Source organism: Podarcis bocagei (assembly GCF_964188305.1).
Source record: "Podarcis bocagei genome assembly, chromosome: 7".
Classification (NCBI taxonomy): domain Eukaryota; kingdom Metazoa; phylum Chordata; class Lepidosauria; order Squamata; family Lacertidae; genus Podarcis; species Podarcis bocagei.
The window spans coordinates 38,735,844-38,752,794 of NC_138132.1; the positions used below are offsets into that span (position 1 = coordinate 38,735,844).

The 16,951-nt window shown below is 48.3% G+C and overlaps 1 protein-coding gene across 1 annotated transcript in view; it reads left to right on the plus strand.

Moving 5' to 3' along the window:
• The first annotated feature begins 1,561 nt into the window (after positions 1–1,561).
• The window catches only part of CHST8 (carbohydrate sulfotransferase 8), a 250,365-nt gene continuing 234,975 nt past the window's right edge, over positions 1,562–16,951 (plus strand). The window contains exon 1 of the mRNA XM_081203390.1: positions 1,562–2,354. The gene's annotated coding sequence lies outside the window, so the exon portion shown is untranslated. The remainder of the gene's footprint in view (positions 2,355–16,951) is intronic.

Sequence of the window (16,951 nt, forward strand, 5' to 3'; positions counted from 1 at the left end):
TTGTTCCCAGGGAGAGCGGTCCAAGCCAGGACCAGGGCAGTGCACAGCCAGCCCTTCCCTGTTTGTCTGTAGGTCTGTGGGTTTGCCTGCTGTGTTCCTATTATGGGAAAGGCTGCAGCTCAGTGGTAGAGCATCTGCTGTGCATGAAGAAGAACCCAAGTCCTGTCCCTGGCATCTCCAACTGGGAGTGCCCCTTGTCTGAAAGCTTGGAGAGCTGCTGCCAGTCCGTACAGACAATACTGGCTGACTCTGTATAAGGCTGCATCCGATGTAGTTACACTGCTGGTGAGTTGAATGCCTGGAAAACGAAGTTGCTTTTCTGTAAAAGGGAGAAGAAAGTCTGTCAACAGGAGCTGCCCATTCTCGATTTGCTTCCTCCAACTTGCCTCCTTCCATCTCTCTCTCAGCCCCACAAATCTGGCCTCTTCCTTTTGTTTCTGCTGCCTTTGCCTTTTCTTTTCAAGGCAGCTAGTCTTGCCTCCGCCCTTTGGGCTCTTACTCACCAACACGCCCCCCCCCCTCGAGGGACAGATCCGGCCTTATTTGGTTTCATAACAATAAATCAAAATTTAGTTAACCGTTAAACTGGGAGGTGGTATTGCGAGGAGAGTTATGTCTGGAATAAAGCACAGCCCATTTGCTGAGGTTTTTCTGCTCCCAGCAAAGACATATTTTTCTGCCCAGGTAACCAGAAACAAACTGCAAATCCACCTGGGATTGCCTTCCTTGGGATTTTAAAATGTTTCTTCCATCAATGCATTCTGGGTTATTTTATTCGGAAACCGAGCGGTGAGCCAGGCAAGCAAGGCTACAGATTTTTATTTTTTTTAAGAACAGAACACAAACAAAACCAGCAACATATAAATGATACCACCTCCCATCAAAATTAATTTCCTCTATGGGGAATTAATAATTCAGTAGTTTCTTATATACTGTGTCACAGGGGAGATGGGGGTGGGGACTACACTACAGTGTACACACACACACACACACACACACACACACAAACACACACACATATATACATATTTTAAATGTATTTTTTCTTAATAAACAACCACCCCGCTTTGATCAAAGTTAATTTCCCTGGCACATAATACATAAAAACAATTCAAGCCCTGTTAATATCTTTTTTGTAATAAGCAAGCCTCCCTCTTTTGATCAAAATTCATTAGATCCTGCTGTAGCCAGTGCGTTGGAGAGTGCGATGCTTCACTCTAAACACTGAATGTAGACGTACAGATAGAATCTGCACATCACTCCGTATGTTAATCCCTCTCTCTTTCTGGATACAGGCAGATGTTTCCTTTGCACCTGCCTAGCTGAAGCCTCTTTATAGAGAGAGTCACACGGACTCAGAGGACAAACTTTGCCTGCATATTAACTTCTCCCAGCCCCCCTCCCCGGAATTAACGCCCCTTTCTAACATCTAGTTAAGTTCTTGGCAACTTTGGGTTGAGCGAGACCTAGTGTGTGTGCAAGCGTCTTCTTGTGTGTGCAAAACTTTAGAAGAGGAGGGGAAATGCTGCGTCTATCTCTCCCCGCCGCTCCCCGCCCCCAAGCAGGGCGCTGTCCGAGGTTCTCCCCGCAGGGAACAAGCCTGCTGCCCCGCGTGCCCTGTTCGTCGGAGGGGCGCGTTGCGCGGCGGATTTCTCCGCACCTGCTCCTCGGAGGGGCGCGGTGGCGGTCGGGCAGCGGGGTGGGGAGTGCAGACTTGCCTTCGTCAGATTTGCATGAAGAAGGCAGGCAAGGAAGTCGCTTTCCAGGCGCGGTGCTGCACCATCTTAGCCATCCTGGGCCCCGGAGGACACAGAGCCGCATCCCAAAAGCAGGGGCTTGTATTTTTTTTGCGGGGAGGTGGGTCTCAGCGTCAGCCCTATCTTTTCCCTCCCTCCCTCTGGGTGCGGGGGGTGGGTGGGCAGCTTTCCTACCATGTTGCTATGGCGGAGACGAAGAGGAGAGGGGGGAGGAGGAAGCCTCGCCTCGGTTCTGCCCTGCAGGCGGGGGGGAGCATCACTTCGCCGGGAGCCGCGGAGAAGGAGCAAGAGCAGGAGGAGGAGACGGGGCGGGCGCAAAGGAGGCGGCGGCGGCGCCGAGGAAGGGAGGGACGGCGGGCAGCCCAACCCAGCTCGGGCTCCGCTCCGTTCCATGCGCGCCCGGGTCTCCCGCGGAGTTTCCCCACTCGCTGAGCGCCCGGAGGCCGGGCAAGGAGGAGGAGGAGGAAGGAAAGCAACGCGCTGCCCGACGGAGCCAGACCAGGTTGTTGCTGCCGCTCCTCGAAGACGTCCGGGCGCTCGCCGGAGATGCGCGGTTGAGCGCGGGGCTTGCGCGAACAGCGGAGGCGCACAGCTCAGGTCAGTGGCAGGTCCGGGTCGCGGGGCTTTGGGTGCATGGAGGCGCACGCGGACTTCAGGGCAAGTCCTGCGGAGTGTCGCGGAGCTTGGTTCCGGGAAGCGCGCAGTCGGGCGGGCAGGCAGACGCGCAAGCCCGATCCTCTGCCTATACGAGGGATGCCTCTCTCTCTCTCTCTCTCTCTCTCTCTCTCTCTCTCTCTCTCTCTCTTGAAAAGGATAAGGCTGCGAGCCGGTACCCACTTACTTGGGAGCAAGCCCTTTTGAATTCAGCAGGTTGCGTTACGAGCCCCGTGGGTTTTACTCCCGCGTGAACCACACGTAAGATCCAGCCGGGAAAGGAGAGGTAACGGGTCTCATGCTTAGGAGCGAGTCGCGCCACCTGACGCCGGGATCGCTCCGGGATTTGGTGTGGGGGGAGCAACTCTGTAGGAGTCCAGAGGCTTGATTCCTCTTTACCCTCTCCCAGTGGCGTAGCGTGGGTTGTCAGCACCCGGGGCAAGGCAAGTAATTTGCGCCCCCTAGCCCGTGGATTTGCGCCCCCTAACCCGTGGATTTGCGCCCCCTAACCCTAACCCCAGATGTTGCGCCCGGTGCGGCTGCCCCCCCCCCTGCACCCCCCCCACGCTACGCCACTGCCCTCTCCCTCTTCTTATTTCTTCCCTGCCCTCAGGGGCTTCCTGGCTCGGGGCGGGGGGGGGGAGAGAAGTTTCTGCAGCTAACGCTTGAGCTTCCAGGGCTGCCCCGCGGCTCTCTCGCGCAACTTTTTTTTTTTTTTTGCTGGAAGGCAGAACCGCGCGAAGTGCGCGCAAGACGGTTTTTGCGCTTGGGCGCCTTGCTTGTTTGTGTGTGTGCCGGAGGGGGGGGGGCTCCGGGCCGGGAGGTGTGTGTTTCCCACATGCATTTCTGTCGTAAGTTCTGTGCGGGGTGGGGGCAGGTTGCACCAAGCGTTGAAAGGAGCTGGACGGGGCAAGGAATTTGTTTGAAAAGAAAGTTTGCAACGGGAGCTGGGAAGGTCAGAATGCCATCTACGCATGCTCAGGGACTTTGCGACCATAAATGTTGGTGATCGCTTTATCTCGAGATGTAACGAGCCTTTAGCTCAGAAGGGTCCGATCCATGCCTGCCGTGTGCCCGAGTCTGTGGTGAGGAGGAGCTGATGTTCGGCAACCCGAAAATCTGTAAAATGGGGATGTTCCTTGATGTCTCCAGGAAATATTATTATCCAGGCCTTGGACGAATATCCAGGATCTGAGGGGAAGGCTCCCATTCCGGAGTGTTTTCTCATGGGGTAGAAATTCATTCCCACCCACTAAACGGAGGACGCAATGCACTCTGATGCTCCCCAGTACACACATTTTGGAGGGTTTCCTCAAAAGTGCTTATGTCCAATCATCAGAATACTTGGCACCTGTATAATAATTACAGGTAGCTATTTTGCTTCGTTGTGGAAAGGGTTGAAAAGATGGGGGCAAAAGTTTATTAGGAGCGATAAAAATGTGACAAAGTAATGGCATTTATGTACTGCACTTTAGAATGTACAGCGACTGTGGTCTTGTCATCCTTACAACAATCCTGTTAGGTAGGTCAATGTTATTAGCCCCATGCTGCAGATGAGGGTGGCTTGTCCCAAGGCCACCCATTGTAGTCTCTTCCCAAGTTGGTGCTCTCCAGATGTTTGAAACCACAACTCCCGCCAGCCCCCAGGCAGCATTGCCCTGTTAACTGGAAGTTGCAATTCCAGGCATCTGGAAGTTGTGGAAGACTGAACTAGTGAATTCTTGATGGAGGGTAAAGATTTGAAGCATGCGCTCTTCCCGATTCATCCCTCAGCCTCTTGGCTACTTTGCATATATAGGACCTGCCAGCTAACCGCTGGATCCTAGCGGCATTTACTTAGAAGTAAACCCAGCTGTATCCCAGCACACGTGCCATCTCCATGGCTGAGCTTTTCATTCCTAGCCTGTAACCATTCTGAATAAGACATTCCATTGCAACTGTCAGCCTTTTGAAATTCACAGTGTGCATCAATGCAAGGATTCAAAATATCTGGGTTCCTGTAAGATGCTTTTTGCAAAAGGGGTATGTCAGAACTTTTAAGGGGTCAGGGCACAACTGGATGGGTGCTGTTTCTCCACCAAACCCAGGGAAATGAATGGGAGATGGGCACAGTGCTCTTGCATAGATTTCACTCATTTCCATAGGGCTGGCACGGGAGAATTTGGGGTGGGGGTGGGGAGCCTCACCTGACTTTATCCTTCCTTTTAAAGTAACTTCCCTGAATGTCAAAATAAAAAAATTCCTTCCAGTAGCACCTTAAAGACCAACTAAGTTAGTTCTTGGTATGAGCTTTCGTGTGCATGCACACTTCTTCAGATACACTGAAACAGAAGTTGCCAGATCCTTCTATATAGTGAGAAGGTGGGGAGGGGTGTTACTCAGAAGGGTGGTGGGAATGGGAGATAGGCAGATAGCTGAGAGAGCCTCTTGACGACTCTTAACGACTGTAATAGGTCTTACAGGAAAAGGCAAGGGGTGGGAAGGTGAGAAATGGTTTAGTTATGTATAGTGAGATAAGAATCCAATGTCTTTGTTCAGTCCAGGTCTTTTCATGGTTTTAAGTTTGGTAATGAGTTGTAATTCAGCAGCTTCTCTTTCCAGTCTATTTCTGAAATTCCTTTGTAGTAAAACAGCTACTTTGAGATCTTGTATAGAATGTCCTGGGAGATTGAAGTGTTCTCCTACTGGTTTCTCTGTTCTGTGATTCTTGATGTCAGATTTATGTCCGTTTATTCTTTGGCGTAAGGTTTGGCCTGTTTGTCCAATATAGAGAGCTGAAGGACACTGTTGGCATTTGATGGCATACACAATGTTAGACGATGAGCAATTAAATAGTCCCGAGATGGTATGTGTGATGTTGTTGGGGCCAGTAATGGTGTTGTCCGGGTGTATGTGGCAGCAAAGTTGGCATCTGGGTTTATTGCAGGCTCTGGTGCCAGTGTCTGTGTTAAGTCTGGTTGTAGTATTATTGTGGGTTAGGAGTTGTTTAAGATTGGGTGGCTGTCTGTAGGCAATGAAAGGTCTTCCTCCCAGAGCTTGAGAAAGAGAACTGTCATTGTCCAGGAGAGGTTGTAGATCTCTGATGATGCGTTGTACTGTTTTAACTTGGGAGCTGTATGTGATGACTAGAGGTGTTCTGTTATTTTCTTTTTTGGGTCTGTCTTGCAGCAAGTTCTCTCTGGGTATCAGTCTGGCTCTGTTGATCTGTTGTCTAACTTCATCTGCTGGGTATTTTAGTTCTGAGAAGGTTTGCTGTAGATCCCTTAGGTGAGAGTCTCTGTCTGTAGAATTGGAACAGATGCGGCTGTAACGTAGTGCCTGGCTATATACAATGTGTATTTGCAGACTGCAGCCTCTCCTAACCTACAGATAGATTTCCCAACCACGAAAAATATGGGCCTAAATCAATACACATTATTTGCAAATACATGTCCCTGAATCCCAGCTGACCTTTCTTCCCTTTTTCCCTCTAAGAAAAGTTGCTTTAGGATGGCGCAATTTAGAGCAAAGTGTTGAGGAGAGGGTTGCTCAAACCCTTTCCCCCACCTCTCTGCTTTGGGTGCAAACAATGTGTTTGGTCTGCATGTAGACTTGGAAAAGAGATGAGGTGGGGAAAGGGTTATTGTGTTCCCTCCTTTTGATGCCTCCGCACTCCAAAAAATTTTGTGTGTGCATTTCATAAGGAGCTGGCTTTCTACTGGCTAACTAGAGGAGAGTTCAGCAGGCTGATTTCAGGAATGTATCTCACCACTGGAAGCTCAAAGCACATAAATCGTCTCTTTTGAGAACAAAGTAGTGTAAGAATTTTTTATATGATCTGGATACATTTATGAAAGGTATTGTGGAGCAAAATGTACAGGGCATCCAGCCCGGGTGTGCTGCTGGAGCGGATGAGAGTTGCAATGTATTTATTTATTTAATTGCATCTATATCCCTCCTTTTCCTCCCAGGAACTCAAGGCGGCACACACAATTTTTGCCCTCCCCACTTAAACCCCACAACAACCCTGTGAGGTAGGTTAGGCTGAGAGTGAGTGACTAGCTCAAAGTCATCCAGTGAGCTTCATGGCTGAGTGGGTGTTCAACCCCTAGTCTTCTGGGTCCTGGACTGGCGTTCAGTCCAAAACAGCTGGAGGACACCAGGTTGAGGAAGGCTGTGATAGACTGACAAGTTAGGGCATGGTGTTGGTGCAACAAGCATTGTTGCGTCAATAAACTTAGCAGCTTGGAGTATAGCTGAAATATCCCCCCCCCCCCGCATCCCATAAAGCCCATACTTAAACAGTCTTGCTGCATCATTCAGACTCCTGTCCTTGCCTTCAGCTATCTCACCATGCCCTCACCCATTGCAGCCTTCGCCCTAAAAGATGGCTAGGCTGGCCCTAACCACAGCATTTCTTGTGAGTGGAACCTGAGCGCTTTTATTTGGGGTGTTCTTCTGTTTGTTTGGTGACCACATGTAAGGCAAGAATGGGCAAAAAGTTAGAGTCCTACTTAATTCACTCTTCCAGAAATAATAAATACAAAATGCAGCCATCCTTTGAAACTCACACTCCTCTAAACTTCACAGTGCAGTTCTGCAGCCCTCCCCAAATGTGTATTGTAGTGAAAAGTATGCACCAAAAATGCATGAATTAGTGAAAAAATAACATATAGTGGGCAGTGGATTACGGGAGGAAATCATTGCAAAAATGTGTGCATTAGACAAAATTACATACACCCGTCTGTTTATATTAGGAAAAATCCACACTTAAATCCTGACAAATCTTCATGAGATGCTGATGATTTAATTGCAAATTGCTGCAAAATGTGGAGAACTGAATTTAAGATTGGGGGAAAGAATGAAAAATGGAAAGAATCAAAACGGACAAATCCTAAAATGCTGGTGAATTTTCATGAAGGCTTAAAACGAATATAACAAATAGATGCAGAAATAGGGCAAACTGAACTGAAGACAGAAAATGAGATGCCCTAATGGACATGTTTGCCTACCCCTCAGGGAAGCCTGCCTCAGCTCTATGTTCAATATGCAGAGGGGCAGCTCAAGTGTATGGAAAAGGCTCGCCTCATAAAAGGGAGCATTACTGCAGTGTTACCCTTTGTACACTTGCATCTGATGCATGAAGTTACATCAGTTTTGTTTTTTAGATCTGTGGGGTTTTTAGAGGCTTTTATTGATCGTGTTTATTGTAATTGGTTTTAGCATTTCTATTGTATCTGTAACTTGCTTTGACTCATTTCCATGAGTCAAGGTACACACACACACAGTTTTGAATAAAAAATATTGTTGTATTTCATTAAAGAAAAAAATCCAATCATTTACTATCAGGGTGCGCTGATTTCATCAACATGATGTTTTTCTCCCTAGAGATATCCAGGGATGAAGATGGATAGTGGGCAAACTGAGCAGATATCAAAAAACTAGGATGGCACTTGTTCCTCAAGTGTCTTGGTGGAGAGATTCTGTAATTGATACTTAGGGTTAGTTGAACATCTCCGAAGAGTTTCCTAGCTTGAGTCATGTGGAGTCTGTCTTATCTAATCTCCCCTAGTTGCATGTTTACATGGGTCCCTCGTATTTATGTCTCGTTTGTTCATTTTGTCATGCCAATGAATTCTACTATGTACATTTGACATCTCTCCTGTCTTTTATCCAGCGTGAACAGTGCTTGTGCATGACACAGATAATACAGCAGAGGCATAGCTTTGTTGCAACCTGAGATGAGAGCGCTGCACTGATTCGGCATCAAAAACAAGAGCAGTCGTGTCCAAAGGATGGTGCAAAATGTATTTATTTGTTAGAAAGCCCAGTGTGGTTCAAATAATGTGGCTCTGTCTCAGACATTTCCTTCCTTTCATCCTAAAAACATCTTCACTCAAACACTGTCAAGTTTTCTATATGTAAAAACTACTACAGTGGTACCTCAGGTTAAGAACTTAATTCGTTCTGGAGGTCCATTCTTAACCTGAAACTATTCTTAACCTGAGACACCACTTTAGCTAATGGGGCCTCCCGCTGCCACCATGCCACCGCCACACGATTTCTGTTCTCATCCTGAAGCAAAGTTCTTAACCTGAGGTAATATTTCTGGGTTAGCAGAGTCAGTAACCTGAAGCATCTGTAACCTGAAGCGTCTGTAACCTGAGGTACCACTGTACTCTTTTTCTCTAGCAGGGACAACCAATGTAGCCCTCTGCATATGCTGTTAGAGTACAACCAGCACAACCCATTGTCAGGGAGGATGATGGGAGCTGTAGTTCAGCAGCGTCAGGAGGTGGAGACAGCAGCGTAGCTAGCCGCTTGGGTGCTCGGTGTGGCGCTCGCATCCAGCAGCCGGCAGCGGGGCGAGCTGCCCATGGGGGTGGGGCGAGCCAAGGTTGCATGGAGCCTCTCCACAGCCTCCCCCTCACTTGTAGGGCAGCTGAGGTGGTGGTCAGACTCACTGCTGGAAAAAGCAGTGTGGAGCTTGCAGGTAGTCCACCCACCGCCTCCTGCTCAGGACAGACACATGGCTCAGGTATGCTGCAGGCCCTGTGGTGTGGTGCCCAATGCCCCCCACATCACCTAGCTACCAAAGGCATAGGAAGGGGGGGTGCGGGGGTTGCAGGAGTTATTTTTTTAAAAAAAGTGTCATGAGCCCATTTTCAAATAAAACACGCACACATATTTTTGCCAGGGTGGCTGGGGAAACTCAGCCAGATGGGCGGGGTATAAATAAATAAATAAATAAATAAATAAATAAATAAATAAATAAATAAATAAATATTCTGCCACCCCCCTCAGTAATGACACCTGGGGTGGCCAGCACTCCACTGGGTGGAGGAGGCACTTTGGCTACACCCATGAGGCTTGGTGAGGTAACTACCTCAGGCTGGGGACAGCTGAGAGGAACAATAGAAGTCTGTGCTGCTTGCCATTGCTGCTGCTGCCACCTCTTCCTCTTCTGGCCACTGTCGCCTGTTCTTCTCTGCCTTCCTTTTTTCTCCCTCACCACATTCAGCAAACCAGGCCTTCCTCAGGCCACTTCCAGTCACCTCAGCCAGAGGAGATGTAGGGGGGAGGGGTGGGTGCTATTTTCTGTTTCACCTCAAGTGGCAAAACGTCCTGGGCCCGCCCTGGTTGGCTTTTCCTGTTCCGTAGCATCTTTGGATAGAACTCCTCTTCTTTGTGATAGATGGTGGTGATGGATTAGTTTGAAATGTGTGGCATTTGGATTATCAGGGAAGTGATGGGTGGGATCTTCAATGGGACGTTGCAGTGCAACCCCCCCTCCTGCAAGGCACTTGCGGCCAGCCACTCTTTCCCTTGCCCCAAATTCTATTTTCCTTTCCCAGCTGCCATTCTACATCCCATGGCATTCCACACTCCGTTCCTCCCATCCACTACATGGCTACTTTTAAAGTGTCCTACTGAAAGAGCCAGATGGGGTCAGAGGGTTGCCATACGAAAGCTTCTCTCTGCTTTCCTTTAATGCCACCTTAAAGGCATACCCCAATAGGAAACCTTATTTAAAGGGCAGGTATAAGTAACACGGGTCTAGCAAAGGACTTTTAATAGTGCTGTGCTCTTTTTATTATTTGTATCTTAATAAATATGCTTTTATTATGTTTTAATCCTATTGGAGTTTAATTACTTTTGAACAATTATAAATATGGAAAACGGTGAGGCAGTTCCCAGGGGCAATGTGTTTTCTGAGGGGGCTGAGCCCCCTCAATATTCAGGCTCTGCCCCTGCCTCCTCACGCAGTGGCGTAGCGTGGGTTGCCAGCACCTGGGGCAAGGCAAGTAATTTGCGCCCCCTAACCCGTGGATTTGCGCCCCCTAACCCTAACCCCCAGATGTTGCGCCCGGTGCGGCCGGCCCCCCTACACCCCCCACGCTACGACACTGTCCTCGCGGCATTGTGCACACAATGTGAGGGCATTGCATGACATCATACGCATGACGTAATGACATCACATGGCATTGCAACTCCCCCACCCCCAATTCTATTAAGAAGGTGGCGCCTCAGTATGGAACCCTGCATTATGGGGTGGGTGGGATTTCAGGGGCTTTTGGATACACTTTCTCTTTTTAGTTTGCTTTGAAACAATAGAGTCGCACTGACTTCCTCTGTCAGGGTGAAAGAGACTATTGACTAGATGCACAGTAAATTTTTGTTTAACAGTTTCCCGAACTTCTGAGAGCTTTCCTACCTGCTTTGAATAATAAAAAAATGGGGGGGGGAGAGGAGCCCATTGTTGCAGGGCCAAGGCTTTGCTTTAACTGTTTGCTGTGATTCAGTCAGACACAATGGGCAGCCTCCTCTACGGCAGACCCGCCAAGTGTCCCTATTTTCCAGGGACAGTCCCAGATTTACAGAATCCAGTTTCTGTTTTGATCCCGGAATGACCCACTTTTCCATAGGACATTCCTATTTTCATCAGGGAAATATTGGATGGTGTGTTAAGACATCCCTATTTGTATTGGAGATATGTTAGTGGAAATGGAGTTCTCTGACCCCCAAGCCTTCTGAAGGCAGCCCTGTATAGGGAGGTTTTTTAATGTTTAATTTGTTAATATGTTTCTATATATGCTGGAATCCACCCAGAGTGGCTGGGGCAACCCAGTCAGGTGGGTGGGGTATTATTATTATTATTATTATTATTATTAATAATAATAATAATAATAGGACACCCCTATTTTCACAGGAGAAATGTTGGAAGGTATGCTAAGGGCAGGTACTCAATCAGCCGGGTCTTTGCAACAGGGCCAACTGAATGATATAACCACAAAGATTTTAGCAGGGCTGCCTGCCCTGGGAGAAGGCTGGCTGGAAGGAATCCAAGCCAGAATTGGGTCTTTGTTCAAAGAGGCAGTGTGCCAGTTCGGGTGTGCGTGTGGTGCTCTGGGCTCGCGGGACCATTTAATTATTTAATCTCTTGATTTCTCATGGCACACCGGCCATTCTCTCATGCCACGCTAGAGTATGCACTCGCTAGCACGCAGCCGGGGGAATCACTGACCTAAGCAAAGCTCTCCTAAATTAGAACAGTCCTGGCCAAATCCTTGTTATTTATTGGTGGCGCTGCCATTTGATGAAAGGATCTCATTTTGTTCGACAACCACCTTCTCATCAATTCCCTTCATGTCTGTGGGATTTGCTCTTTATTCCAGGAGAAGGCCTTGAAAAGCTCTCTGTGCTGGAGAATAAGCTCTTTGGAATTCATGGGTTTCCAAATTAAACTTTGGCTGACACCTGCTACCTCGCCCAGGAGAGGAGAATGTCACTGTGAGCCTGAGACAGACTGGGTCTCTCTTTCCTAGCAAAGTGCTTTTAAAAAAAGAAAATTAGGCAGTTATTCAAAGCAGAATACATACAGTAAATGTTTGAGGCCTAGAAACCAAACACAAGATTTAACAGCTGTTTCAAGAAAGAAATCGAATTGGGGAATGCTTGGAACAATTAACCTTCCTGGATCCCTTATGCAGAGATGCCTAATCGATAGTAATCCAATAAGATAAGTAAAATCAAACTTATTACAATGTATGTATAAATGAATATTGGCAGCTCGTCCTTTGTCTTGTCTCTCTGACATGTGAAAATTTAGTACGCCTTAGTTCCCACAAGCTCTGTAAGAATTTAGACAGCACCATAACATAAGGTCGAAGCTTAATTATTTACGGGTGGGCATCAATCAGCTCATATGGATGATTTATTTATACATTGCCAGGGCCATAAAGTGAAATGGTGAATTCTGATTTTGCCTTCTTGTTGGAGCAAGGAGGGGCAAGTTCCTTGGCCTTTGGAAAGTGGTGGAAGTTATTATTGTTGTTGTTGTTGTTGTTGTTGTTGTTGTTGTTGTTGTTAATAATAATAATAAATATGTATACCACCATATAGCCATAGATCTCAGGGCAGTTCATAACATAAAATTACAAAATAATAATAATAAAACACATAATAAAAATAGAAACAAAAACAAACCAATAATCGTCCCACTTTAGGATCCCAAAATGAGGGCATGAGGGTTGAATCCTGCCTCTGCTGCCCTCAAAGCAAATATTGAAAGCAACTTACAAGGTGGCCAGCTGTTTATCCAAGAAATAATAAAGACTCCTTAGAATCCTAGGATTAAAGAGTTCAAAGGGACTCCAAGGGCCATCAAGTTCAACCCAGTGCAATTCAGGAATCACAGCTAAAGAATCCCTGACAACTTTTGATTAAAAAACCTCCAGCAAAGGAGAGTCCACCACCTTCTGAAGTAGTCCATTCCGCTGTTGAACAGTTCTTACCCTCTAAAAGCTCTACCTAATGTTCAGTCAGAATCTCCTTTCTTGTATTTTGAATCCCTTTGTCCGGGTCCTATTCTTTCGCAGAAGCAGAAAACAAGCTTGCTCCTTCTTCCATGTGACAGCCCTTTAGAAATGTGAAGATGGCTGGCATATCACTTCTCAGTCTTCTCTTCTGTGGGCTAAACATACCCACCTCCCTCAACCGTTCCTCATTAGGCTTAGTTTCCAGACGCTTGATCATCTTGGTCTCAGGGTGGTTTAACAAACAATTTCCAGAGTGGTTTAATAATTATAATCACTCCCTCTTCCAAGAGAAATCTGGGAACTGCAAGAGAATAGGAGGTCTCCTAATAACTCTCAGCATCTTTAAGAAGCTACATCACTTTTGAGAAAGTGATGACTGTTAAAGTAGAATTACTATAGTGCTTTAAGTGCATGGTGCAGATGTGACCCAAGTTGGGGGAGGCTAGATGACACAAGGAAGGGAGGAAGAGGAGATCCAGGGGTGCTCTGTTGTTGTAGCCCCACATTTGCCAGAATGCGTCATTGTTCAGCCCATATCATCAGAATATACTGTCTAAAGCCTTATGCAACTCCTTTAAGAAACCCAAGAAGCTGTTCCGTAAAGAACATCAGAGCATTGCTGGAAATCAGCTTTGAAAGACTGACCTGGGGTTTTCTTTGTCAAGAGGTGAAGACACAGCCAGCCTTTTCCATCTCACAATTAACACCCCCAAATCAATGGCTAGCCTCCTTTTTATGCTTGCCTTGGTCATAAGCAGGAAGGCTCTGTAAAAACACCTTCTTAGCTATCTGGTGAGAAAACAGCATGTAGTAAGCTGGCTTTGCCTTAGAACTGTCTTTTGCGCAGGGAAGGCTAATCTGGCCAGGCCTGAAGCTGCTGAATCCCACCACAATTTGTTGATTACCTGGGTGCAAGGGTACCCCCATGAGATAGTCTATAGTTTTTGCTTCGGGGTCATAATTAGTCATTTGAATGAGGCTGACATAGAAAACTGCCTGGTATCCAGGCAGAACATTGGTTTTACATAGTGTAAGATGATAAGTAAAGCCCTGCAGGCTTAGCCCAATGGTGCATCTATTCCAACATCTATTCCAACAGGGTGCTCATCAATGGTTCCTCTTCATCCTGGAGAAGAGTGACTAGTGGGCTGCCACAGGGTTCTGTCTTGGGCCCAGTCTTATTCAACATCTTTATCAACGACTTGGATGATGGACTCAAGGGCATCCTGATCAAATTTGCAGATGACACCAAACTGGGAGGGGTGGCTAACACCCCAGAGGACAGGATCACACTTCAAAACGACCTTGACAAATTAGAGAACTGGGCCAAAACAAACAAGATGAACTTTAACAGGGAGAAATGTAAAGTATTGCACTTGGGCAAAAAAAAATGAGAGGCACAAATACAAGATGGGGGACACCTGGCTTGAGAGCAGTACATGTGAAAAGGATCTAGGAGTCTTGGTTGACCACAAACTTGACATGAGCCAACAGTGTGATGCGGCAGCTAAAAAAGCCAATGCAATTCTGGGCTGCATCAATAGGAGTATAGCATCTAGATCAAGGGAAGTAATAGTGCCACTGTATTCTGCTCTGGTCAGACCTCACCTGGAGTACTGTGTCCAGTTCTGGGCACCACAGTTCAAGAAGGACACTGACAAACTGGAATGTGTCCAGAGGAGGGCAACCAAAATGGTCAAAGGCCTGGGAACGATGCCTTATGAGGAACGGCTAAGGGAGCTGGGCATGTTTAGCCTGGAGAAGAGGAGGTTAAGGGGTGATATGATAGCCATGTTCAAATATATAAAAGGATGTCATATAGAGCAGTGTTTCCCAACCTTTTTTGGGCAAAGGCACACTTGTTTGATGAAAAAAATCTCGAGGCACACCACCATTACAGCCCCGTGACGTCAGCGTGCAGCGTCGCGCCAGGAGGGACGCACGAAAGTGTAAGTTTCAATTATTTTCCCTCCCCTCCTGTGTAAAGGGGAATGCACTCTGCTAAGTAAAGGCACTTGCCACAGCAGCGTCAACGTCACAGCACCCACCGGCACCCAAGAGAGAAGGGGTCTCAGCAGCCCTTTTGCCAGGAAGAGGAGCAAGAATGAGAGGAGGAGGAAGAGGAAGAGGAAGAGAGTCCCCCCCAAAAAAACATTCTCCTTTTGATCTTCCTTATTTGCAATTCCTCATTGAAAAACAGCGGTTGATATACAGCTGATTTTTTTGTTATTACAGTCCCCACCCTCTCACCTAGAAAAACACCACCTGACTATTATTATTATTATTATTATTATTATTATTATTATTATTATTATTATTATTATTATTATTCCCCGCCACTCTGGGAGGCTGAAGCCCTTTAAGGCTTCCTTCTGTCCACTCTCTGTGAATTACCTGCCCGGAGCGGGTTTCTGGGGGGGGGGCGCTGCTGCCGGTGTCCTCCCCGTCGAGTCTCGCCTTGCCCGGCGCGTGGCGGCCGCCCTTTCCCACACTCTGCCGGCTGCGCTGCCAAGCCCCGCGGCTCGGCCTGTCAGCGTTACCGGGCTCGGCGGGCGGTAATTCCCGAAGAAAGCCGGCGGTGCTTGAAGAGCTGGCAAGCCCCCATTTGCATGTCTGTTTTCCGCAGCCCTTGGAGAGGATTAAGTTCCCTCCTTCCTGCCAGGGAACCTCCAAGCTTTGGGGGTGGGGGGGGGAGGAGGCAGCAAAGCGAGGCAGGAAGGAGAGCGCGGCTTGGCTGGGTGAGCTTTGGCAGGGGCAGGGAATGAGAGCCGCGAGGCGGGCGCTGTGGACGGAAGCGCTGCCCGCCGAGCTCGCAGGCAGCCAGGCAGGCAGACGGCGAGAGCCCCGCGCTGGGCGGCCTCTCCTCGCCGCCGCCGCCCCGCCTCTTGCCGCCCGACTCACCCGCCTCCCTCCCACGGAGGTAGGCTGGTGTGCCGTGGGAGGGAGGCGGGCGAGTCGGGCGGCGAGCAGACGCGGGGCGGCGAGCGAGCTCCCTCCCACATCCCATCGCCGCTCGCTTCGGCCGGCCTACTGGGCTGTCGTAGGCGGAAGGCCTGCGCATGCGCGAGGTTTTCGCGCCTTCCTCCAGTAGGCCGGCCGAAGCGAGCGGCGATGGGATGTGGAAGGGAGCTCGCTCACCGCCCCGCTTGTGCTCGCCGCCGCCGCCCCGCCTCTCGCCGCCCGACTCGCCCGCCTCCCTCCCACGGAACACAAGGCAACATTCCGCGGCACACTAGTGTGCCGCGGAACACCGGTTGGGAAACACTGATATAGAGGAGGGAGAAAGGTTGTTTTCTGCTGCTCCAGAGAAGCGGACACGGAGCAATGGATCCAAACTACAAGAAAGAAGATTCCACCTAAACATTAGGAAGAACTTCCTGACAGTAAGAGCTGTTCGACAGTGGAATTTGCTGCCAAGGAGTGTGGTGGAGTCTCCTACTTTGGAGGTCTTTAAGCAGAGGCTTGACAACCATATGTCAGGAGTGCTCTGATGGTGTTTCCTGCTTGGCAGGGGGTTGGACTCGATGGCCCTTGTGGTCTATTCCAACTCTATGATTCTATGATTCTATGATCCTGCTCTCCCAGTGGCCAACCAGATGCCTGTGGGAAACCTGCAAGCATTCTCTCCTCCTCTGGTCTCCAGCAACGGGTATTCAGAAGCCCTACTGCATTCGACTGTGGAGGCAGAGCATGACCATCATGGCTAGTAGCCATCGATAGCCTTATTCTCCTCCATGAATTTGTCCAATCTGTTTTTGAAGCCACCCAAGTGGTTGGCCATCACTGCCTCCTGTGGGAGTGAGTTCCACAGTCTAACTATGTGCTACATCAAGAAGTCCTTTCTTCTGTCTGTCCCGAATCTTCCAACGTTCAGCTTTGTTGGATGCCCACGAGTTCTAGTGTTAGCACGCTGACTGGAAAAGGCTGCCCAGGATTGCAGATGGAGATATGCCCTGCCCAATATGGAGGTGCTAGAAATGGAACCTGAGACCTTCAACACTAAGGTTACCAGATTTTTTTTCAATGAATCCAGGGAAACTTTTCAACTTCCTACTAAACAGATGGATTTTGTCAGGGGACTGATTTGTAAATCCGGGGACGGACGCCTGATAACCTTATTCTACACACAAAGTAGGCGCTCTGTTCCTGGGCTGCAGTCTTTCAAACTAAAAATATAAAAGATTCTAGGCCTCATGGGTCTGAATAAAGAACATGGGAAGGTCTTTTTGTTAGAATTCCTGA